Genomic DNA, 25,705 nt, shown 5'->3' on the forward strand with positions numbered 1-25,705 from the left:
CCAAACTCATCTGAAAATGGCCCATAAGCTTCTTGTAACCAAGAGGAGTCACACTGATGGCCCTCCATGCCGGGATGAGCCCTCTGTGCAACTCGGAGACCCTTGGACACATACGCACCCAATGGCTGCCAGACATGCCCCCCTACACAACACTTATTTTGTAAAGCATTCTGACTTTGCAGCGTTTTCCCACAACACTATATCAGCGCTGGTCCCAGGTGTTGGCAGCTCCATTCTCACATAGGTGGCACTGGCAGAAGGAGATCCTGGACCAATGCAAATATGACAACTTTTCCATACTATTATGCTCTAGTTAAAAAAAAAAGGTAAGTTTCATCCATTTTTACTTTTAAACATAATAAAGCAACTTTTTCTTCTCAAGTTGGAGAAATAATGTTTCCTATAATGTCTCCAATTCCATTCCCAGCAGTTCTGCGCTCTCCAGCGCTTCTTTGCGCCTCCCCAGACGTAGTAAGCCGCGCGCCTGACTTTCCTGGACATCGCTCCTCATTGCGGTGTTTGCCAGCGGTATAAGTGCAGAGCAGTCGCTGGACACATTAAACGCCTTCTGAAAGGGAAGAAAGAGAACGGCCATTATCCTTCCTAAAAGAAAGGGATGTTGGCAGAAGTCTTTTCAGATGTTTTAGCAAAGTCTTTTGGATTTATGGGCAAAGTCTTTCCTACAAAACTGTAGAACTGATTTCTTGCAATTCTGCGAGTCTGATCATTCTATAAGGAAATCAACTAAGTGACAAATATATTGTTTTATTATTGTTCTGTGAGTACAAATCATTCCATAACCTTGGGTTCACCCTGGTATTACACACAAAGCTAATGGTTGGCTGCTGTAAGGGGTTGTGGGGTCAGTGTGTAACTGCAGACTTATAAATCCTCCAGCGCAGAGACTGTGCACTGTGCGGAGTCGCTGGTTTCTGACCCGGGGACGGCGGGGATATATGCATTATACATACTCCCGGGCAGAACCCGACTAGTGGGCGCAGCTCCGCTCCAGAGGGGACTTGTACACACCAGTCTTCTGATTTGGAAGTGACAGTCAGTTTTTTGCTATTTGTATATTGTCTCTCTGACCGAGCGCTCCACCCTCCAGCCTGTGGTGGATTTAATTGCAGCAGGATCCTAGCTACCCATAAATGCAGGCTTTAGCCTAGCAGAGGATTCACATTACATCAGTTCCCAGCAAACCGGAAAGTGCCTTGTCGTTGGCTGCTGGGTTTGCGTGAATTGGCCAAATTATGAGCTAAACATCTCCATTTTTTCTTATTATCTAAAGCAGTAATGACATTCAGATTCCATGTATTTCATGTTTCCATGCTTTAGCACTACAGAGTGCTACTTTGTCTTTATATCATGTGGCTTCTGCCACATAAACAGCACGGCCATGCCAGCCACACATCTCCTGGATGCTCACTATGGTTATAGTGATATACTGTACTGCTGCTCCCAGGGCTGCCATTGCTGGCCCTACACTGGAGTCTCTGGGCAATGGGGGGCCAGTGAAGGGATTGACAGAGAGGAGAGGCGGGGGACACGCGGATTAGTCGGGCAGCAGAGTTTAGGATAGATTGGAGGTGTGCGAGTGGTAGAAGGGAGACCACAGAGCAAGAGGTTGCAGTAGTCAAGGCAGGAGATGATGAGGGCGTGCACTAGTGTTTTTGCAGATTCGTGGTTGAGGAATGTGCGGATCCGGGAGATATTTTTTGAGTTGGAGTCGGAAGGAAGTGGAAAGGGCTTGGATATGTGGCTTAAAGGAGAGGTTAGAGTCCAGGGTTACCCTGAGGCAGCGGGCTTGCGGGACTAGGGAGATTGGGCAGCCATTGACTTTGATGGATAGGTCAGTTGGGGGGGGTTGAGTGAGACGGTGGAAAAATTATGAATTCAGTTTTGTCTATGTTAAGTTTTAGAAACCTGTCAGAGAAGAAGGATAAAATAGCAGACAGACATTGTGGGATTTTGGTTAGTAGGGAGGAGAAATCGGATCCAGAGAGGTAGATCTGTGTGTCATCAGCATAGAGGTGATACTGAAAGCCATGGGACCCTATGAGCTGTCCAAGGCCGAAGGTGTAGATGGAGAAGAGCAGGGGTCCTAGGACTGAACCTTGGGGGACACTGACAGATAGGGGGCGAGATGAGGAGGTGGTGTGTGAGTGGCAGACACTGAATGTCCGGTCAGTTAGGTATGAAGAGATCCAAGATAGGGCCAAGTCCGTGATGCCAAGAGATGAGAGTCTGTAGTAAGAGGGAATGGTCGACTGTGTCAAAGGCAGATGGCAGGTCCAGGAGGAGGAGGACAGAGTAGTGTTGCCTGGATTTGGCAGTTAGTAGGTTGTTGGTGACTTAAGTCAGGGAAGTTTCAGTGGAGTGGTGCGGTCGGAAGCCAGATTGGAGGCGGTCAAAGAGGAGAAGTGGGAGGACAGTTCAGAATGGACGTGTTGTTCCAGTAGTTTTGAGCCATAGGGGAGAAGTGATATGCGGCAATAGCTAGACAGAGAGGATGGGTCAAGGGATGGCTTTTTGAGGATGGGTGTGATCGAGGCATGTTTGAAGCATGAGGGGAAGACACCAGTTGTTAGTGACAGGTTGAAAAGGTGGGTTAGGGTTGGGATGAGAATAGTGTTAAGGCTAGGGATGAGTTGGGACGGGACTGGGTCAAGTTTGCAGGTGGTGAGGTGTGATTTGGAGAGTAAAGAGGAGAGTTGATTGTCTGTAATGGTGGAGAAGCTGGTTTTGGAGGAGGATGGTTGAGTAGGTGTGAGGAGGGGCTGTGGGGACTTTAGTCAAAAGATTTGTCTGATAGTGTCAACCTTCTGCTTGAAGAATGTGGCAAAGTCTTCGGCTGAGATGAGAGGAGATGAAGGAGGCGCTGGGGGACGGAGGAGAGAACTGAAAGTTTTGAATAGCTGTTTACGGTTGTGAGACAGGGATGATATGAGAGATGAGAAGTATGATTGTTTTGCTGCAGTAAGTGTGGACTTGAAGGTAGTGAGGGACTGTTAGAATGCAATGAAGTGCTCGCTGGAGTGGGACCTTTTCCATTTTCACTCAGCAACCCTGGAGGCCCTTCGCAGTTCTTTAGTCAGGTTGGTGTGCCAGGGTTGCCGGTTGAATGGGCGAGCTGTGATAAGTGTCAGGGGGCGACCAATTTGAGAGCTGCAGCTATTGAGGTGTTATATAAAGTGGCAGCAGCATTGCATTGTGTAATGAACTTATGCCTGTGAGAGGGAGAAGGGATTCAGAGATTGAGTGTAGGTCAAGGTGTTTGAGATTTCTGTGAGGGTGTGCAAGTTTGTGGAGTGTGGCTTGTGTACCTGGAGAGGAGAGGTAAGAGAATGTAAGTTGTGGTCAGAAAGAGGGAGAGGTGAGCTTGAGAGGTTAGATAGGGAACAGAGGAGGGTGAAGATGAGGTCCAGTGTGTGGCCATCTTTGTGAGTGAGGGCTGAAGACCATTGAGCAAGGCTGAAGGAGGAAGTGAGGAATAGAAGCTTCGAGACAGATGAGTGGGAAGTGTCAATGGGGATGTTGAAGTCACCCATGATGATAGTGGGGATGTCATCGGAAAGGAAATTAAGCAGCCAGGTCGTTGAAGTGGTCAAAGAAGGTGGTGGCTAGTCCTGAGGAGCAGTAAACGACGGCCAGTTGGAGGGGGGCGTAGATGAGCACACAGTGTACTTCAAAGGAGGGAAGAGTAATGGAGGGTGGCAGTGGGATATGGGTGAAGGAGCAGTTGCCTGACAGGACAAAACCTACTCCTCCACCATGCTTGAAATTGGAGCGGGGTGTGTGAGAAAGATGGAATCCACCGTAAGAAAGTGCAGCTGGGGACGCCGTGTCAGAGGTGGTGAGCCAGGTATCGGTGATGCCGATGAAGGAGAGTTTGTTAGTAATGAAAAGATCATGGATGTAGGAAAGTTTGTTGCACACGGAGCGAGCATTGCATAGAGCTCCTGTTAGTGGGACTGGGGAGGCGGGGGCTGGGCGGATGGGAATAAGTTTAGAATGGTTGCGAGAGTTTGTGACAGATCGTGGATAGGAGGTGGAAGTGACTATATGATAGAAACACCCAACAGTGACAGCATTCTAAAAACTGCACCCCTCAAGGTGCTCAAAACAGCATTCAAGAAGTTTATTAACCCTTCAGGTGCTTCACAGGAATTTTTGGAATGTGGAAGAAAAAAATGAACATTTAACATTTTTCACAAAAATGATCTTTTAGCCCCAAATTTTTTATTTTCACAAGGGTAAGAGGAGAAAATGGACCCCAAAACTTGTTGTGCAATTTCTCCTGAGTACGCCGATACCTGATATGTGGGGAAAAACCACTGTTTGCGTGCACGGCAGGGTTCAAAAGGGAAGGAGCACCGTGTGACTTTTTGAACGCAAAATTGGCAGGAATCGAGAGCGGACGCCATGTCGCATTTGGAGAGCCCCTGATGCACCTAAACAGTGGACATCCCCCACAAGTGACCCCATTTTGGAAACTAGACCCCCCCCCAAGGATTTTATCAAGGGGTTGTTGTAGATCGGCTCACTTGGTTGCATATAGCGGTACACAGGAACATTGTCTCTTTAAATCTTCTGCTGGGTTTATTAAGAATGCTGCATAAACCACAGCACAGATAGCAAAAACAAACACGGCCTTCCTGGCCTAACAGGAAAAACAAAACATAACGTATGGCACAGTCCTTGTTGCTACGAGTAACCGCCCGCTTCAGGAACAAACAACTCAAGGTTTGTCTTTCCTTCACATGACAAAACAGCTCAGAGCTTTCACCTCCAAACCCACCCTACACACAAATGCTCTAAAAGGCTGGGATTTTATCCTCTGACCTCCTTCCTTTCTACAGGTGTTTAACCACCTTAGAACTAAAGATGGCTGAGTAACCCCTTCGTGTGCTGGAACCTTTTTCCTATATTTAATTACTGGAGCTCCCAGTCTCAGTGTTACACATCTTCCCTCCAGTACTTTGCCAGTGACTTTGTCACAGGGTATAGTGAACATTTTGAACCCAGAGGTACGACACAGAACACAGAGTTTGATAACATTATGTCATCATATTGAATATGTTGTCATTAGTCTTAAGCGCAAGTGCTCGCTACTTGAGTTTGCATCAGGTACTCAGGTATGAAACAAGTATCGCGGGGGCTCGAGTGACATGCTCGAGTCCCCGCCTCGCATGTTTCACGGTTTCTAGACACTCGAAAAAACAACAACAAAAAAAAAACATGCAGGGATTGCCGATGCATAGCAGGCAATCCCCATGTGTTTTTTTCTTTTGGCTGTATAACAGCCGTGAAACATATGGGGCAGAGACTCGAGCATGTCACTTGAGCACCTGCGATACTCAGTGCATACCCGGCACCCGATGCATACTCAAGTAGCGAGCACTTGCTCTCAAGACTAGTCACCATATCGTCATCATTTTTTTTTTTTTTTCTTTACTTTTGAAAACATCCCAACCTCAACACAACCCTAACCCTAAAACAACCCTAAGGCCAGGGCCCCATTATCAGTATTGGGTCAGTATTGTTTCTCAGGAGTGGGAGACAAAACCAGGAGAGGAACAATCAGAGAAAAGGTAGAATAGAAACAAGTCACCAACTCTGCATTTATCACCCACTCCTGGTTTTGGTTCCCACTCCTGAGAAAAATACTGACCAAATGCTGACCAGATACTGATAATGAGGCCGTGGTCTAACCGTAACTCTAATGCTAGAGTTTATTTTTTACGCTGTTCCTCGTGCGGTATAAGTGATTAGACGACTTTATTCTTCGGGTTGGTGCGATTACAACGATACCAGATTCATATTCATAAAAGACGCTTTTTTTGTAAAGACTAGTTTTTGCATCCCATATTTTGATAGCTATAATTTTTCCATATTTCGGCCGAGAGAGTCATGTCAGGGCTTGTTTTTTGCGGGACAAGTTGACGGTTTTATTGGTATCATTTTCGGGCACGTGACATTTTTTGATCGCTTTCTACTCCTATTTTTGGGAGGCAGAACAAACAAAAATCAACAATTCAGGAATTGTTTTTTTACGCTGTTCCACGTGTGGTAAAATTGATAAGGTCGCTTTATTCTTCGGGTCAGTACATTTACTGCTATACTACATCTATATAGTTTTTTTAGGTTTTGGCGCTTTTACACAATAAAAATGCATCTGAATTGATGATATTTCGCCAACGAGGAATTGGTCGTCACATTCCAGGTTCTGTTCATCATACTTATCTGAATAAATACCAGTGACAGGCGGCTGGATATTCATACAAGAGCTTTTTTGATATAGAGGTTTTTAAAATTAGTGGCTCCTCTCAATCCTTATATATTTATTATTGTTTTAAATAAATTATATACACATTTTTTATTGTTCATATATGCACTGTAGCACTTTCATTAGCGTATGGAAAGTATGATCAATTGTTATTCACTTTGTGTCGTTTACTTTTAGTTCACAATCATATAAAGTACAGACCAAAAGTTTGGACACACCTCATTTAAAGATTTTTCTGTATTTTCTTGACTATGAAAATTGTACATTCACACTGAAGGCATCAAAACTATGAATTAACACATGTGGAATTATATACTTAACAAAAAAGTGTGAAACAACTGAAAATATGTCTTATATTCTAGGTTCTTCAAAGTAGCCACCTTTTGCTTTGATGACTGCTTTGCACACTCTTGGCATTCTCTTGATGAGCTTCATCTTTTGGTCTGTACTGTATATCTATAGTAAATCTAGCAGTAATACCATTCAGGAGATATAGATATACATGTATACACTCGTTTTGTGAATAACTTTTTGTGCAGCACCACAGCAGCAGGTATACAGGTATAGGGAGCTCACATCTAATGATAGTGTTACAGTGATATTATAGCTGGGCCTTAACAGGAATCTGTCAGCAGGTTTTTGCTATGTAATCTGACAGCAGCATGATGTAGGGACAGAGACCCTGATTCCAGCGATGTGCCACTTACTGGGTGCAGCAATTGTGATAGAATCACACTTTTCTCTGTAGCAGAGCTCAGATGTTGAGCCCTGTATAACCCTGAACACACCATTGATTGGCAGCTTTCTGTGTACACTGTATATTGACAGAAAGCCGCTAACCAGTGATGGCGGTGTGGTTGGACTAGGAGACACGAGACACCTAGTCTTGTAGTGACAACGTCCTGCTGATAAAATACTGATTGTATTAAAACAGCAAAACACACCCAGTAATTGACACATCACTGGAATCAGACTCTCTACCCTTAACCTGCTGAAAGATTAAGAATAACTGGTTCCCGAGAAGCATCGAAAATCTACTTCACAGTCAGGATCCAGCACCCGCTCAATAGTGCACATTTTCATCAGGCAGGTGTCGTCAGGGCACCTACGAGATCTGCAGCAGTCGTACAGCTGTATTACACAGTCCCGCTGCTGGCGGAGCTATTCCTGATCCTGGCAGGTTAACCCCTTATACCCCACCGTCAGTAGCAACCACAGCATCTAGATGGTTTGGACAGAAGGAGAGGGAGATACGATTACAGGGCAGATGAGTTTCTATAGAAGTTGGGGTCCTAACAGTGACCCCCATGACTGACATCTTACTGCTCCTATTAGACCTTGACTGAAGAAAGGTCTATTAGGACATTGGTCAAAGTAATGTCACCTGCTCTGCAGCTATTAGAAATACCTAGGTCTGATTACTTTCCCATTTGCAGAATGTGATTTTGCGCTGCACCTACAGCAGCACTGTTTTCCCATCATCATCAGTGACAGGACCTCCAGCCTTTCCTGAGATTGATCAGTGGAGGAAGAAGCTTTCAGTTCCTTGTTCCACCATTCAGTTCACCCGTATGTCTCTGCTAGCAGCTGATTGGACTGGTTAGTGCCACCAGCTGTGACATGCCACTGCCGCCTTGCACTGTGTGCAGGCACAGGAGGCTGAAGGAGGAGGGTCTGGCAGAAACTGGGTGTGGTGTTAGTTGTGACTTCATGACTAGTCTCCGAACAGAACACGAAAAGACTAGTCAGGATGTGACCAGGTCCTCCAAAATCAGGAGTGAGGCTGGTCACATGCTGAAGTATAGTATGTAGGCAACCGTGCAGAATGCTGACAGTGAGTATATTACAAGGGGGCAGCATTCTGCAACTTAGACACACACATTGAAAAGTATAAAAGCTCGGACAACCCCTTTAAAGAGGTATTCCTATTTTGGTAACACACACCATACACTTTTTGCACATAATGGTCCTAAGCCCAGAAGTAGCAGAATTCTCTACACTTGTCTCCATTAGTAGCAATGATATCACTCGATGCCTCGTAGTCCTCCAGCTGAGAAATTGTCATTTCTCATTACACAAAACTTCATTTATGGACATCTATGGTGATTTCTTTGCCTGTGTGGATTGGATGGGCTGTTACCGACATCTGGTGAGAATTTCATGGCAATAGCACCTTTAGAAATATATTTACTGATGACAGCTTCTCTCAGAAGAAAAGGATTGGGCATGCTGCTATCCAATATGCCTGATCTTTCCTTCCCAGACATGAAGAAACACCATACATGTTGGGTGGTGAATATGAGCAGGCTTGGTCCACATCCACCCAGTGAGTGTGAGCATTGTTACCGGGAGTTCACACTAATAAATCCCTTGTGCATTTGCAATGTGATCTACGAGCAGAGATTCATGGCTGACCCTATGATTCCCGCTGCAGGTTTAGGCTCTGTGCACACAGCGCCTTTATCAGGCCGGTACGCTCCACAACCCGTCTGAAGAACAACCACCCACTAAATAGATAGAATGACCATATACCCTGCAATGTAATCCGCCTCGCTGTGCACATGGTCAGTCCTTTAACCGTTTCACGTTTATGAAGAGGCCACACGGTTAGAAGTGACCGCTCCGTTCTCCAGGCGGTTTCTGCTCGGAGTTCTCCCTGTCTCGGTTTCTGCAGCTTCTTCCTGTAGTAAAGTTGAGCGGGTCGCCGGCATCTACAAGACGTGGTGCGCACAGACCCTTATACTTATATCCAGAACACTGAGGACCACGGGAGCATTTTTCTTGCACACGTGAAGATCACGGAGGTGTGAATGAGACCCCACTCGTATCCAAGGTGCGGAGCTCCGAACAGTCATCGTTTCTGGGGCGTCACCGGCAGATCTCTTCTAGGAGATCACAGTGGATCCGGAGATCTCCAGCATTTCTCCATCTTTATGTCTCACTATATTGTGGCTGATATCAGCGACTCCACCCTTATAAATGTACAGAGGCCACAGGTGCAACACACCAGACCCCCTGACCACAACACCCCGGACACCCTGACCACCAGGGCACAACACCCCGGACCTCCTGACCACCAGGCGGTCCCTATGGGGGCTAATGGACTATGTTACTGGCGGAGAAAAGGATTTCTATAGAATCAGTAGGAAACACCCTGAAGGTTTCTCTTTGCGGCTTTTCTCCAGGATTTTCCTCACCCGTCATTTATCGCTTCTCATTATTGCCAGAATCCCAGTGGGTGAGGACGATCCCAGACAGCGCCCTCAATAGTGAAGTGCACCGAGGAACGCTGCAGACAATCAGTAGCTATAGATCGGCTGCAGACATCACATTCTATATGTAGGTATGGGCTGAGTGTGGGATGGAAATACTGAACAGCCCCTGCTGATCCCCCCCTAGTCCTCCATGCTGCTGGTCGGGTCCCACCAGGCTCCTTTCCCAGTACTGTTGGCATGTGACTGCTGCAGCCAATTCAGTGGCCATACCTGCTACCACCACTACTTGAATGGGAAAGGCACGAGCCAACAATGGAAGAAGAGAAGAAAGTAGCGGGGACCCGGTCAGCAGGACGGAGGAATGGAGGGGGGGGGGATATCAGCAGCACGGAGGAATGGAGGGGGTATATCAGCAGCAGCACAGAGGAATGGAGGGGGGGTATCAGCAGCACGGAGGAATGGAGGGGGGGATATCAGCAGCACGGAGGAATGGAGGGGGGATATCAGCAGCAGCACGGAGGAATGGAGGGGGGGATATCAGCAGCAGCACGGAGGAATGGAGGGGGGAATATCAGCAGCAGCACGGTGGAATGAATGGAGGGGGGATATCAGCAGCAGCACGGAGGAATGGAGGGGGAGATATCAGCAGCAGCACGAAGGAATAGAGGGGGAGATATCAGCAGCAGCACGAAGGAATAGAGGGGGGATAGCAGCAGCACGGAGGAATGGAAGGGGGGATAGCAGCAGCACGGAGGAATGGAGGGGGGGTATCAGCAGCACGGAGGAATGGAGGGGGGATAGCAGCAGCAAGGAGGAATGGAGGGGGGGATAGCAGCAGCACGGAGGAATGGAGGGGGGATAGCAGCAGCACGGAGGAATGGAGGGGGGATAGCAGCAGCACGGAGGAATGGAGGGGGGATAGCAGCAGCACGGAGGAATGGAGGGGGGATAGAAGCAGCACGGAGGAATGGAGGGGGGGATATCAGCAGCACGGAGGAATGGAAGGGGGATCAGCAGGAGAGAAGGCGCTGGGGAATATCTCATAGCACACTGGGACCTCACCAACACTAACATTAACGGCAGAAAATACCGTTGATAAAATATTCAGTTATCAGAAAATAATATAATAACATTGATACCCATCACTGGAGTGGACGTCCTCATGTGCCACGGCCACCGGGCCAGGAGGAACAGCAGGAGGGTCCTTCACCTCCTCGTGTCTATTACTCAGGGGCTACTCACATCTTATAGGGTCACATTGTAACCCGGAATATTAGGATCACAATGGCACAGAGCGACGCTGCAGCTAATCCCTGGTATATAACGATCACAATGGCACAGAGCGACGCTGCAGCTAATCCCTGGTATATAACGATCACAATGGCATAGAGCGACGCTGCAGCTAATCCCTGGTATATAACGATCACAATGGCACATAGCGACACTGCAGCTAATCCCTGGTATATAACGATCACAATGGCACAGAGCAACGCTGCAGCTAATCCCTGGTATATAACGATCGCAATGGCACAGAGCGACACTGCAGCTAATCCCTGGTATATAACTATCACAATGGCACAGAGCGACACTGCAGCTAATCCCTGGTATATAACGATCACAATGGCACAGAGCGACGCTGCAGATAATCCCTGGTATATAACATCACAATGGCACAGAGCGACACTGCAGCTAATCCCTGGTATATAACGATCACAATGGCACAGAGCGACGCTGCAGCTAATCCCTGGTATATAACGATCACAATGGCACATAGCGATGCTGCAGCTAATCCCTGGTATATAATGATCACAATGGAACATAGCGACGCTGCAGCTAATCACTAGGACTTGGTTACAATCCGCTTCTTACAGCCAATCCCAGCTGTAGAATACTGGCAGATCAGCAGGTGATCGAGTCTCCCCGGGCACAGTGAGCGGCACAAGTCTCCCGGGCACTGGCAGCGTTATCAGGGCAGGTGCCAGTCTCACCCCATCACCCCAGACACCACACACTATGGGCATCTCCTCCTGCCAGCTTCCCTGGCACTGCTGTGCCCCCATCTGACCAGTATGTGCCCACATCACACAGGACCCATCACCTGCTGCCAGTCCCGGATGCCATCGCCTCTGCCAGCAGCAATCAGCAGCCGGAGGCTTCTCAGCCCGGGACATGGGCTGCGGGCACGGGGCTGCTACTTACCTGAGCCCGCAGCAGCGGCCGGTGATGGATGGAGGCAGCGGTCAGGCTCTCCCCGGCTCCCTGACAGGAGGGGCGGCTCACTGACAGGATCTCTCCACGGAGTGTGGAGGAGACAAGGCGGCTGTGATCTCTTCTGCCCACAATCCCCAGCGTTATATCAGACTGCAAGAGCAGAGGAGAGCAACATTCCAGCCTGGAAAAGTCTGCCGCCACCTAGTGGCCAGCGACTGCACCCAGCAATTGTAATGGAAGCAACAGCAGAGATGACCCTCCACCTAGTGGCCAGCGACTTCACCTGCACGCTAGTATTGGCTGCAACAGCAGAGGTGCCCCGCCATCTAGCGGCCATGTGCGGTAATGTCGGCGCTGGACTTGCAGCGGAACATGGAGGGAAGGAGTGATGTGCTCTGCTGCTTGTCTGCTGGACCTTGTAGTTCTAATGGATGGGGAGGACATTGTCCCCAGGGTGTCCTGCACATTAGTAGATGGCTGCACCAGGTCCTGGGTCACATAGTCCTATTGCTTCCTCTTTGCTTTCCAACTTTCTTATTTTTTTTATTTGCAGTGTTTGCTGTAGTTTTTATCCTTACTATTTTGGGGTCCATACTGTGAAGATCTGAGATGGTGCATTTCAATAATTACTTAGGCAGGTTTATAATAATAATGATTTTTATTTATATAGCGCCAACATATTCCGCAGCACTTTACAATTAAGCGGGGACATGTACATACAATAAGTTCAATACACGGTAAGACAGTTTAAACTGTTACATGAGGAGTGAGGTCCCTGCTCCTAAGCTTACCATCTACAAGCAACACTATTTTATTCCTTACATCCATGGTAATACAGCAATTCCAGGTAAATGTCCAAAATACAATTGTCTCAGTCCACAAGATCCCCTCCCCGGGGAGGTAATTCCACTGCCTTTGTGCCAAGCGATACTCACTATCCCCCAACTTTTGGTTGGCCCACATATTTCGTATCTCCAGCAAGTATAGTCTGTAGTCACAGTCCACGATCCTCCATGTGACACATAAAACGATAGAAGCAAAGGTGCCCAGTATCAACAGTCCTTTAAGAAAATGTATCAAATCCAGACAATGGATCACGGATCCCACAACTGTAGCACATTTATTCAGCTCAGGTGGTAGCTGATCTCTACGCCATAAGCCATCGATTCATCCATGGTCCAGATCCTCAGACTAGATACTATCCCTTCAACGACATTCCACCAACTCTAACCATGTGGCTTCTTTTCTCCTTCACTGGGATCAGCCCTCTGAATGGACAGAACTGCTCTCACCCTCCCCCCCAAAGCTAGTGGAGGTATTTTTCTCAGGTCAAACACATCACCTGGGTCTGCATGTGAGACTCCCTGTGGTGACGGCTCCGCTGGATATACTTTCAACAGTCACACAATGGGCCTATTATAATGCCTCAATAATACTGCCATACAGTGGTCAAATTAATTCCACCAAACAATCCCTAAATACCCACCATATGAAACTCTAAAGAATAGTAACACATAATTACTAAAAACGACGATACAATAACTAAATAATGGCGCCATACAGTCCATAAGAAAATAATTCCATAAAGTGGTCAAATAATTCTGTCATAAAATAATACCGTACGGTGTTCAAAATGTTACATAGACTATAAAAATAGAAGCAATTACATTAGTATGAACAGAATTGTACAGTCCATAAAATGATGACACAAAGTTTCAGAATAATAGTATCCCTAGTGCCAAAAACTACTACCATATGCTGGCCAAATAATATAGCCACACAGTTCTATGGAAAATAGTGCAATACAATGCACAAAATAATTCTACCCCGCAGTCCATAAATACACGTCAGAAAGTCCCCAAATAATAGTGCTGTACAATACTGAAATACACCGGCCGAATAACTGTGCCATAGTCCTGACATCACACCGTAAAGTTTATTGTATTAAAGTTTTAAATATTAGTACAATACAAATCATTACCTAAAAATACTGTTATACCCTGGCCGAATAATTGATAAATTAATGTCCCAAATACTGCACAAACAGCATAAAACCTCCCATATCAGTGTCAGCTCCCATACTCCGGAGGGCCCAATTCCCAACAAAATAAGCAAAATGTTGTGGACCAGGGTCCTCTCTCTGTGGAAAAGCCGCAGCGTATTATAGCAGCAGGAAAGCGGATGGAAGTTTACAAAATGTAATCTGCACGCTGAAAATAAATGTCTCTGCTGATTTCATGCAGAAATTGTTTGCAATGTAGAATTAAAATCTGCATCATGTCAATGTATGTGACACATTTATGTGACGTCCCTTTAGCGTTTCCAAGCGTCTTCTGCCCATTAAACCCTAAAAGACGAACATCGCTCAAATGACGTGGATAGCATCCGAGTGCTGTGCATTCTCCTTACAAACTTTCACTCGAAGGGGCGAGTTTTATCTGCAAATCCGATGGAAAATGGATATATCCATGTTTTATCTTTGTGGACATTGTGAACATGACCATAAATTACAGCCCCAATTCCCAAAAAGTTGGGGCCGTGTGTAAAAATGGAAAGAAAACAAGAATGCAATGATTGGGAAATCTCTTATAGCCACATTTTATTCACAACAGAACATAGATCACAGATCAGAGGGTGAACATCAGACATTTTCCATTTCATTTGAAAAACTTACCTAATGTAGAAATTGACGGCAGCAACACAACTCAAAATAAGGTCATGGTCATGTCTACCACTGTGTGGCATCTCCTCCTCTTTGTACAGCAGTCAGTAAACCTCCGGGTAGTGAGGAGACCAATAGTTGGAGTTCTGGGAGAGGAACGTATGTACCTTCATCCATCCTGGTTAGGTGTATATGCCACTCCATCCATCCCGGTCAGTATATGCCCCCCTCCATCCATCCATCCTGGTGGGTATATCCCCCCCTCCATACTGGTGGGTATATGCCCCCCCTCCATCCATCCTGGTGGGTATATGCCCCCCTTCCATACTGGTGGGTATATGCCCCCCCTCCATCCATCCTGGTGGGTATATGCCCTTCCTCCATCCTGGTGGGTATATGCACCCTCCATCCTGGTGGGTATATGCCTCCTCCTCCATCCTGGTGGGTTTATGCCTCCTCCTCCATCCTGGTGGGTTTATGCCTCCTCCTCCATCCTGGTGGGTTTATGCCTCCTCCTCCATCCTGGTGGGTTTATGCCCCCATATATTCAATGCAAAGGAAAAAAAAAAAAAACAATAAACGCTTCTACTCACCTTCCACGTTCCCACGCAGCGCTGTGTCTGTGTTGCCTGAAGATGTCGGCAGTGATAACAGCAGAGAAGCTGAGATCACCGCACGGCGCCGCCACAGATACTCACTCGGGGCCTCCACTCCCAGGCATTTCCTCCCCGGCAGCTCCTGTCATGGCACGCTCTGACTGAGCAGTGCGTGCGACGACAGGGGGAATGTACAGCTTACACTGCAGGCTCCACAAAGATGGCTGCAATCTCCTCCCATGGCTGCGACCTGGACAGCCAAGGGGGCGTGCCCAGGTCACAGTTAGAGGCAGGAGGAGCTGCCTCTAATGTTAGAGATAGGGTCGGTGACAGACTACTGTCTCTTATGGCCAGGGCTGCCGTAAATGAGGTGTGTAAGAGCGCTTCTTACACCCCCCCCCCAAATAAAAATGGCAGCCCCTAGTGGCCAATGAAAAAATAAATAAATAAAAAACTAATAAAGTGGTACATTTAATTTTGCATTAAAAATAATTGATTACATAATTATTAATACAAAACATAAAATGGTGGCCCCTTCCCTGTAAGAATAGCACACGGCTCTTTTCACGTCTGGTTATTTCTCTAACAGGTAGAATATGCTCCGTTATAGACCGGGGACAGGTTTACAGCTCTATTTTTTGTGGACGATTGATCTGTAAATCAGAACTGAGACCGGTCCGATTTCCATCCGATTTGTAGATAAAGATCATCTATTGAAGTCAATGAGTCTGTCAGAAAAATGGCCAGAACGAACCATGTTGCCTGTACTGCTTGTTTTCCAGTGTCTATAGGCCGGGCAAGCGAGGCGAGGAAACCATTTGCTTTTTACTTTACATATAAAAAAATATGCCCCACTGAGGAGAGAAACTGACACACTGACCAAAATCAGATGAAAATGAGAAAAAAAACACTGATTAAAACCTGACATGTGAACGGGGCCTTAGGCCTTAATCAGATGACAGTGACTTATCGTATATGCAAAAAATGTCTGAAAGTGGTCAGTTTTTATCTTCAGCGTTTCATCAGCTTTTCTTGTATGCAAAATAAATCCATAAATTGAGAAGCTTCTCCTCTGGTAACAGTGTTATCACAGACAGCACATGGATGGCAATGCCAGCTGTCAGCGATGTCATGGACCCATAGATCTGACTGGAGAATTCTCATCAACCACTAGGATAAAAAACGGACACTACGCGGTTTTCAACAAAAAAATGACATGTGGACGACTCCACAGATTATATTGTGTATGTGATCTATCCGTAACAAATATGGAGAGGACACAAACATGAAAAACAGACGTCTGAATAAGGCCAAAGATATATGTTTCCACCCTGATAAGGGAGCGAGAAATATCTATTTCAGATTTGCCAATGAGTCCATGGCAGAAAATTCCAGTTAACCCCTTTATCACCTCAGGTTTTTCCGCTTTCATTTTTTGCTCCCCTTCTTCCCAGAGCCATAACTTTTTTATTTTTCCGTCAATATGGCCATGTGAGGGCTTGTTTTATAGTGCTGATGTCATAAACACATACATCTATGATATAAAAGATGATTCCGGAACCACAGGTCATTCAGCCGTATGAAGCGCCATACTTGATGTGTCTGGAGACCTGGAGCTTCATCACTCCATAACCTGTAAGGGAGGAAGGGGATACGGCCTAGCCAGCCAGATCAGCCATACCGCCTAGCCAGCCAGATCAGCCATACCGCCTAGCCAGCCAGATCAGCCATACCGCCTAGCCAGCCAGATCAGCCGTACCGCCTAGCCAGCCAGATCAAACTAACCCTAGCGATCAATGGGGTGACAGATGTTGCAGCCAGATCTCCCTCACGTCCGGTACTAGTTGCCTTCACCTTTATGTGTACGGCCTGGAGATGTCGCATTAGACTTCTCCATATGGTGCTCGCACAGGGCACCTACTTTGACCTTCTCCATTACTGTCTGTTTTCTGATGATGTAATGTGTAACTTGTGTGACTATGTGATGTCACTGCTATCATATCTATAGTGGATGTATATTATGTCTCACTGTAAATATGATACAATGTACAAATTCTAGTACAATTTGCTGTTACTTGTTGGCACTATCCTTCTAAGCCCGAGGGATGGGCAAGTCCTCCAGCCATGGTTCCCTAGAGGTTTCCTCCACAGGGGGTTTTCCTCTCCTGAGTGCTGACGGATGATTCTTCGTGAGTCGGAGGTTTGCCATTTTCAGTGTCTTTTTCATAGCAATTGGCTGATTCTAAATTTCAGACACTGAATGAAATAATATGATTTGTAATAAAATTTGGTCTATTTAACATTCACTAAAAGTGTTTTGTGCATTTCTTTCACAATCTTGGGTTGGTGGGATTTTCTTGGGAATCAGGATCCAGCATCTATGATCAAGCCATGAAGCCGGATATGGAGTCAGAGCATTGTTAACCCTGTGCTTGAAGACAGAATGGAGCAGAAATGACAAAGTGTTACTGCACAAGTAGCACAAGTTCACAATCTTCCTTGCATTCAGATAATGGAGGTGGCTGCTGCAGAAAAACATACACACAGCATGATACTGCAACCACCATGTTTCACTGTGGGGATGGTGTTCTTGGGGTGATGAGCTGTTGGTTTGGTGCCAGACATAGCATTTACCTTGGTGGCCAAAAACTTCAATTTTGGTCTCATCTGACCACAGCACATTCCTCCATATATTTTGGGAGTCTCCCACATGTCTTTTGGCAAACTCAAATCGAGACTTACAATTTTTAAGTAAAGCTTTTTTCTGCCCACTGAACGAGACAACTGTAGACTGGACAAGGGGATCAGAGGATGCCCGCAAGCTCGGACACTGAGTTTTCAGCTCCTGCAGTGTCAGTGTGTGCAGGGCTGAGGATTCAATATAGGCAGTGCTGTCAATCATCGTAAGGGGAGGGGCAGAGGATGGTAATTAAGCGTGGGGTGTAAATGCTGTTTTTGCATAAAAATATCTGTACCTAAAGTATATTTTTTTTATAGGGGCCAAGATTCCTATACAAATCCATAAATGATTTGAGTATTGGGGTGACAGACTCCCTTTAAGAAACTGAGACCACCCCATTAACTGGTTGTACAAAAAACATGAAAAGTGTGAATTAACCAGACAGATAAATTACAAAAAAGGAGATAAATACCAATGGAAATTCTCTGAAAATGTGATCAGTTTATTTTTATTAAGCATAAAACACGTTTTCCTGGAATATCCCTGTGTTTCCAAATAAATACCAGTAACGCAGTGAAGGATGGACATGGTGGAACAGGTTTCTATTAAAGTGCTTGAGCATATATTATGGATGCACCAAAATTCTGTAGTATAATAAAGCCTGCATCTTGGAGGGTTTCGTCCATATCTGGAGTAATATTAATAAAAATGTGGAGTTGGTGCATCCCTAGTATACTGCTATATCACTAGTAACACAATGGGACACACACAAAGCACTGTGTGCTGCCACCTAGACAGGGTAGCTGCTCAGCAGTGAGGGGTGCAGATTCGGCACAGATTGTCTATGATGACAGATATGTTGAGCTGTCCTCCACATTTATCTGATAGAAACTAAAGGGCTCCACAGCAAACAGTCTTAGCATATCTAGTTCTAGGGGATGCATGCAGCCGCTGATCACCAGGTAATGAAGAGGACCTCCAAAGTCAACAGTGCTGAGTTGCTGCAGAGTGCCCGCCGCTATATGTTGGCCAGATGCCCCCCACTCGGCCCAGTCCCACGCAGATTGTGTTCTCAGGTAGAGCTGAGGATCGCAACAGAAACATTTGTATCTCAATGATATCGCAATACGGTCTTCTATTTAAAAACATTATAAGAAAACTCACAAGCAAAAATACTTATTTTATATATATAAACCTTTAGGCACAATGGATATTGATGCAAATCAAGGTATTTATTCAGACAATAAATTGTTCATGAGACAGATGTATGACCAACACTTCAGCCTCAGCCTTTATCAAGGTTTATCTAAAACAATACAAAAATGGGAAGAACTGTATAAAAAACGAAAATCCATCGTCTCATGATAAATCAAATTACAATCATATCTGAGAAAAAGAGGGGGGGTAACAAATAAGCCGACACTCAGCACATGAAAATATCTCATATAAATGAATACAAAGCGGTGCTTCATTCCAGAGTTAACCAATAAAGAGGAAAAATAAAAAAATATACACGATTTAGTTATGGATTGTAACACATATATGCTTCAAGTGTAAAACAGCCTCCTTCAAAAGAGTAAAAAGGGGGGACATACTATGAGGTCAGACGTATCACAGGTATCAAAAGAGCCAAAGCGTAATGACACTATATGGTGAGCTGACGCGCCCCTGGGCCTGTGTCGCGCTGCGTTGCGCACGCGGGAGCTTACCCGGAGCCGGATCTCTTGAGGGTTGTAGTCTCGTGGCGGTGACCCGGTCCGTGCCCAGGGAGTCAAACTGGACGGCAGTAGATGTAGTACGACTACGCCACCCGTTGAATGCAGCTTATGGAGCTGCCGCTGCAGGACAGTCCGCTGAGGCCGGTGGATGGATGGTGCAGCGGGGATGGTATAACCCCCAACGGGAGGGGTATGGCCTCAGGGCAGCCGACGTGGATGATGGGGGTAGCAGGAACCACTCAGAGACGGTGCGGTGTAATTCAGGGTCTTTACTGGTAACAACGATAGACCCTCCCGGAGTACTTGCTAGCGAACGGGGCCTGGTCAGTCCTTGAGCAGATGGGATCTCCCCTGGCCAGGCGGAGTTGTAGGCCTCCCAAACTGACTGTACTCTTCTGGCTACCTTGCTAGAAGCGGATATAAGTAGCCCACGTCCCTGAGTGTACCGTGTGGTGCTCACCCGTATGGCCGGTGACTCGGGGCCTTCTAATGGCTTCCGCTCCACGATGGCGGTGCTGGTCCCACGCGTGTGACCGTGCCTTCGGGCTTCTGGGCCAGAGGACCTGAAATCCCCTGCCTGACGGATTCTGCTGCTGGGTAGGAGTTAGTCCCCACAGCCTCGGACTCCGGGTCCGGTAAAGAATCTTCTTAGTCAGGGCGAACTCTGCAGCTGCCAGCCCCTGACTCCTTGTAACTCTGCTGTTTCCTATGCTGCTTCTTGTCTCCACTCTCCTTGTCTGACTCACCCTGCCTCAGCCCCGGGTTTATACAGGGGAAGTTCTTCCCCTCCCAAGACTGGGCAGGAGGTGTGGCATGCACAGGATCCCTGACCAAAGGACCTCCCACCTGCTCTCAGACATAACATTACATTACTGTGGAAAACCAGACCCCTGGGGTGGCATATTCCCCCCTAGTGAAATTTAGTACTCCGGGACTAAACACATTTAGAAAAACATAACAAGGCAAAAAAACATTAATAATACAATAAGAAAACATATAAAGATGGTTACGGCGTGTCCGCAACCGGGTGCAGTCTCTGAAAGAAGCAAGGTGTCCATTTCACCAACACAGGGAGACGTAACCAGGTAGGGGTCTGTCCTACCCCGAGTCCTTAACAGTCTCTAGTCCATCCTGGGTTACGCTCCAACTATGTACAAGGATTCCCGGTAAATCCACCAAGGTTTCCTAAAAACAACTGGAAACACAAAATTATACACAAGCAACAATACACAGATAAACATAAATAAAACTATTTTTACACTTCAAATTCTCCAGCGTGCGGGTAACTGGCCTCTAGTGGCCCTAGTGGACCTACGGAGCTGACTGTCTGGCCCTGAACTACAGGGTGTAGGAGCTGTCAAGGGTAAACTGGGCAGCTGTCTACTGGCTCTTTGTCTCACTAGGGGTACGGCAGGCTCACTATAAGCAGAGGGTTGATTCTCCTGTTCTACTCGTGTGGAGTCTTCTGCCTCCTGGACCGGCTGTTCTTCCAGCTCTACCCGTTGCTCCGTTGGTTCTTGGGATGATGGTTGGAGGAAGGTGAGTACGGGTACCACAACTGCACCATTGACTTGAGTCCAAGACCGAGGGAAGTCCCCGAGCACGGTACTAACCATATCTTCCCTTTCTCCCACGGGTCGATGGTCTTCTTGTTCCTCTTCAGGGTTCCTCAGTTGTTCGGGACACTTCTTCAGGTGGTCCCGGGACACAATGGCTGTGGTTTCCCCTCCGTCTTTACTGATGGTACAGACCTTCGGGTTCTCGTGGCTTGAGGGCAGTACGGTGTACGGGTCCTTCTCCCACTGGTCATCCAACTTGTGGAGCCGTCTTTTCCTCTTCAAGACCTGCTCTCCGGGTACCAGGGGAACAGCGGGAGCATACTGGTTGTAAGTCTTCTCTTGTCTTTCCCTAGCCTGACAGAGACTTCGCTCCACGCTCTCTTGTACTCTCCGGTACTGCTGCTGCCTCTCTGTGTCCCAGTCTGTTTCTGGTGAAGTGTCCTCAGGTGTCAGGACTCCCATTTCCAGGTCAACAGGTAACTTACCAGGTCTCGCCCTCATTAGGTAAGCCGGGGTACAGTTGGTGGAACCTACCGGGATGTGGTTGTATAGGTCCACCAGATCGGGCAACTTCTCAGGCCACAGACTGCGTTCTTCCAGGGGCAATGTTTTTAGAAGATCCATTACCACCTGGTTCATTTTTTCACAAAGTCCATTAGTTTGCGGATGGTAGGGTGTCGTCCTTATCTTCCGGCAGCCATACAGATTGCAGAATTCCTGGAAGACCTCCGCTTCAAAGGCAGGTCCCTGGTCCGTCAGCACTTGGTCCGGGTACCCGTGTGGACGGCAGAAGTGCTGCTGGAAGGCTCTAGCTGCTGTTTGAGCCGTTAAGTCCTTGACGGGGACGACAACCAAGAACCGGGAGTAATGATCCACGATGGTTAACGCGTAGACGTAGCCACTTCTGCTTGGGGTCAGTTTTACATGATCCAAGGCTACCAGTTCCAACGGTTGCCGGGTGACGATGGACTGCAGGGGAGTCTTCTGGCTGGCCCGGTCCTTCCTTCTCAGATTGCACGGGCCACAGTCTCTGCACCACTTCTCGATGGTTCCCCTCATGCCTACCCAGTGGAACCGCTCGCGCAGCAGGAACTCCAGCTTTTTCCACCCGAAGTGTCCAGCTCCGTCGTGGTATGCCTCCATCACCATGGCTGCGTCTCTTCGTGGCACCACTACTTGCCAGAGTAGTTCATGCGTCCGGGAGTTGACCATTCTGCGGCACAACTTCCCCTTGTAAAGGAATAGTCGACTCTTCTCCGCCCATAGTTGTTTGGCTTCCTCCGGAGCGTCTGGTTCAAGGCGAGCCTCCGGCCGAGTCAGCATCTCCTTCACTAGTCGGACGGCAGGGTCGCTGTCTTGCGTTTCCGCCCAGTTGTAGTGGGGTAAGGGGTTCAACGTAGCAGCCTGCTTACCCCTTACCCGGTGGGAATACTGGATAGTCCCATGACGGTGGAACGCAGGGAGTTCAACTTCTTCCAGTCCCTCCGGATCTTCTCCTTCGTCCGGCAGGTTGGGCATCCTGGACAGGGCATCCGCGTTAGTATTGGAGCGTCCTGCCCGGTATTTGATTGTGAACTCGTAGTTGGACAGACGGGCCATCCACCTCTGCTCCAGGGCACCGAGTCTTGCCGTGTCCAGGTGTATCAACGGGTTGTTATCCGTGTATACGGTGAACCGGGAAGAAGCGAGGTAATGCCTAAAGCGCTCGGTGACTGCCCATACCACGGCCAGGAACTCTAACTTAAATGAGCTGTAATTCTCGGGGTTCCTTTCGGTGGGTCGCAGTTTTCGGCTGGCATAGGAGATTACTCGTTCTCTCCCCTGCTGAATCTGGGACAGTACGGCTCCTAGCCCGATGTTACTGGCGTCGGTGTAGAGGATGAAGGGCTGGCTATAGTCCGGGTACGCCAAGATTTCATCCCCCGTGAGGGCCATCTTCAGCTGGCGGAAGGACTCCTCTTCTAGCTCTTCCCATTTGAAGGGCGGCTTCTGGTTCTTGGCCTTCCGGGACTGGCCTATCAGGAGGTCCTGCATAGGCGCTGCCTTTTTGGTGAAACCGGGAATAAACCTTCGGTAGTAGCCTACCAACCCTAGGAACTGCCGCACTTCTTTTACGCTGGAGGGGCTTGGCCATCCCTTAATTGCGGTGATCTTATCGGGGTCGGGAGCCACTCCGTCAGCGCTCACCACGTGTCCCAGGTATTGCACCTTTGGTTTCAGGAGGTGACACTTGGAGGGTTTCACCTTTAGGCCGTAACTCGCCAGAGCTTCGAACACCTCCGCCAGGTGTTTCAGGTGGTCCTCATAAGTTTTGGAGTATACGATGACATCGTCCAGGTACAACAGGACCGTCTCAAAGTTTCTGTGGCCCAGACAGCACTCCATTAATCGTTGGAAGGTTCCTGGGGCGTTGCAGAGTCCGAACGGCATGCAGGTGAACTCGCTAAGTCCCATCGGGGTGGTGAATGCGGTCTTCTCCCGGTCCGCCTCTGTTACAGGAACCTGCCAGTACCCGCTAGTGAGATCCAAGGTAGAGAAGAAGTTAGCAGATCTTAAAGCAGCCAATGACTCCTCTATCCTTGGTAAGGGGTACGCATCCTTGTGTGTGATACGGTTGATTTTCCGGTAATCTACACACATCCTCATGGTGTTGTCTTTCTTTTTGACTAAAACTAGTGGGGCTGCCCAGGGGCTACAGCTATCCCGGATTACCCCAGCCTCCTTCATGTCTCGAAGCATCCCCTTGGCGTGTTGGTAGTGTGCAGGGGGTACGGGTCGATACCTCTCTTTTATGGGAGGATGATCTCCCGTGGGGATGCGGTGTTCTACCCCCTTGACCCGCCCAAAGTCTAACGGGTGTTTACTAAACACTCTCTCATACTCTTGAACCACCCGATAGACTCCTTGTTTCTGATGTGAGGGAGTGGAATCAGTACCCAAATGTAGTTGCTGACACCAGTCCTCCATGTCTTTCTTAGAGCCGTTACCTTCCTCCGGGTGAGATGGAGGCAAGGGTTCCACAGATTGTATAGAATTTTGATTAGTGGTATATAATTTGGCTAGCGTGGCATACCGGGGCAGGTACACTTCCCTCTCCCCGATATTTATTATGCGAATGGGCACCCTCCCATGGCGTACATTGACCACCCCCCGTGCTGTCAAAATGGTGGGCCTACTGTCTGAGTAAACTGGTTCCACCATTGCCTGGTAATCTCTTCCTCTCAGACCAATAGCTGCCCGGCACCAAATCATCATTTCACTTTTTGGGGGCATGGCAATAGGAAAAGGGTCACACATTCTTACGCTACCAATCTCACCGCCGGAGAGTTCCACTTGTTGCCGTTGCATCAGTGCCCGGATCTCTTTCTGGAGCACCCGCTGCTCGCCGGAGCTGGCGTTCTTGGCAACCCGCTGTAAAAGGAAAATCACCTCTGCAAGACAATTTTCAATTACGTTAGTTCCCAGAGTTATTTTTGGGTGACTCTCATGTTTATCAATATCTACAATGATCAGTCCCTGTGCGGCCAGTTCGACTCTACCGATTTTGAGGGCCACCTCTTTAAATCCGATCTGTGGCACGGGCTGGCCATTGCTGGCGATGATACTCAAGTCGTCGTCAGGGTAGTGGGTAATATCCGAGTCATTCCAGTACTGCTTGAAGAGCACGTACGGGATGGTGGTGACCTGTGACCCGGTATCCAGTAGGGCACTCATGGGAATGCCATCCAGTACCACAGGCAAGACTGGACGTCCTCCCACATATCTGTCGCGCCAGTTCGATGGGCCTGGTGATCTTTTTCCTGGGGGTTGGCCCTCTACCCCAGGTTGTGCCCGTTTAAAGAACAGTACCTTTCCATATGTCCGGATTGATTGCAGCGGCGGCAGATGGGTCGTCCGTCCTCGCTGTATCGGTCACTGGGTCTTCCTCTGGCCGGTGGGGTCCTCCTTGGTCGACGCCACGGGATGTCCTCCGGTCCGGATGCCAGCTGGATCTTCCCTGGGGTGGAAACCTGTAAAGACTGCACAGTTCGGGTTAGCGCAGCAACGCTCTTAGCTAGCTCTTGGACCTGATGGTGTAGGTCTGGAGCCGGGTCATTGTCCAAAGCCTGCGCATCAGCTCCCACAGGCCCTGCTGACAAGGGCGCCGCCTCCTGGTAGTAAGTGGTAGTGGGGCGTCTGTGGGTCACAACGCCACCTGGTGCCGGTTCTCGGAGCACCCGGATGGCTCTGTCCTTGAACTGTGCAAAGTCCAGATGGGGATCCTGTAAGGCCATTGCCCGCAACTGGGTTCGGTGGGCATTGCAATATAAACCCTCTATAAATTGTTCAGTCAACAGCCTGTCCTCGTTTCCCACCCCATCAGGGTCGGTCTGCTTTATGGCCCTCAGGGCCTCTTGTAGGTTTAGTGCATAGTCCCTTATACTCTCATGCGCTCGCTGCTTGCACCCGTAGAATCTAAGCTTAATCTCGGCTGAGGTGCGGGTATCAAAGGTGTCCTTCAGCCGGGTTAGTATCCCTGCGACAGTCTTCCTCCCAGGTGGCCAGGATTTTACTTCCCTTTTGGCTGCCCCGGTTAGTTGGGCCACCAGGATGCTCACTTTTTGCTCTTCTGTGAGGGGGTACACCTGGAAGAGGCTATCCAGCTTTTCTCTAAAGTCATGCAGGGTATGTGACTCCCCTGAGTACTGGGGTAGCCAGGCTGCTCCCGGGATATAGGGCATGGTGAAGGGCATAACTGCAGCAGCGGTAGCGCTGGCGGGGGTTGGGGCAGTGAA

The 25,705-nt window shown here is 48.0% G+C and overlaps 1 long non-coding RNA gene across 1 annotated transcript in view; it reads right to left on the reverse strand.

Annotated features, from left to right (window-relative positions):
* Positions 1–507: 507 nt before the first annotated feature.
* The window catches only part of LOC141197845 (uncharacterized), a 57,243-nt gene continuing 32,045 nt past the window's right edge, over positions 508–25,705 (reverse strand). Inside the window, exon 3 of the long non-coding RNA XR_012269875.1 lies at positions 508–568. This is a non-coding gene — a long non-coding RNA (uncharacterized lncRNA). The remainder of the gene's footprint in view (positions 569–25,705) is intronic.

The sequence above is a fragment of the Phyllobates terribilis genome, unplaced genomic scaffold (genome assembly GCF_046119375.1).
Source record: "Phyllobates terribilis strain yellow unplaced genomic scaffold, ASM4611937v1 Scaffold_92__1_contigs__length_6168646, whole genome shotgun sequence".
NCBI lineage: Eukaryota > Metazoa > Chordata > Amphibia > Anura > Dendrobatidae > Phyllobates > Phyllobates terribilis.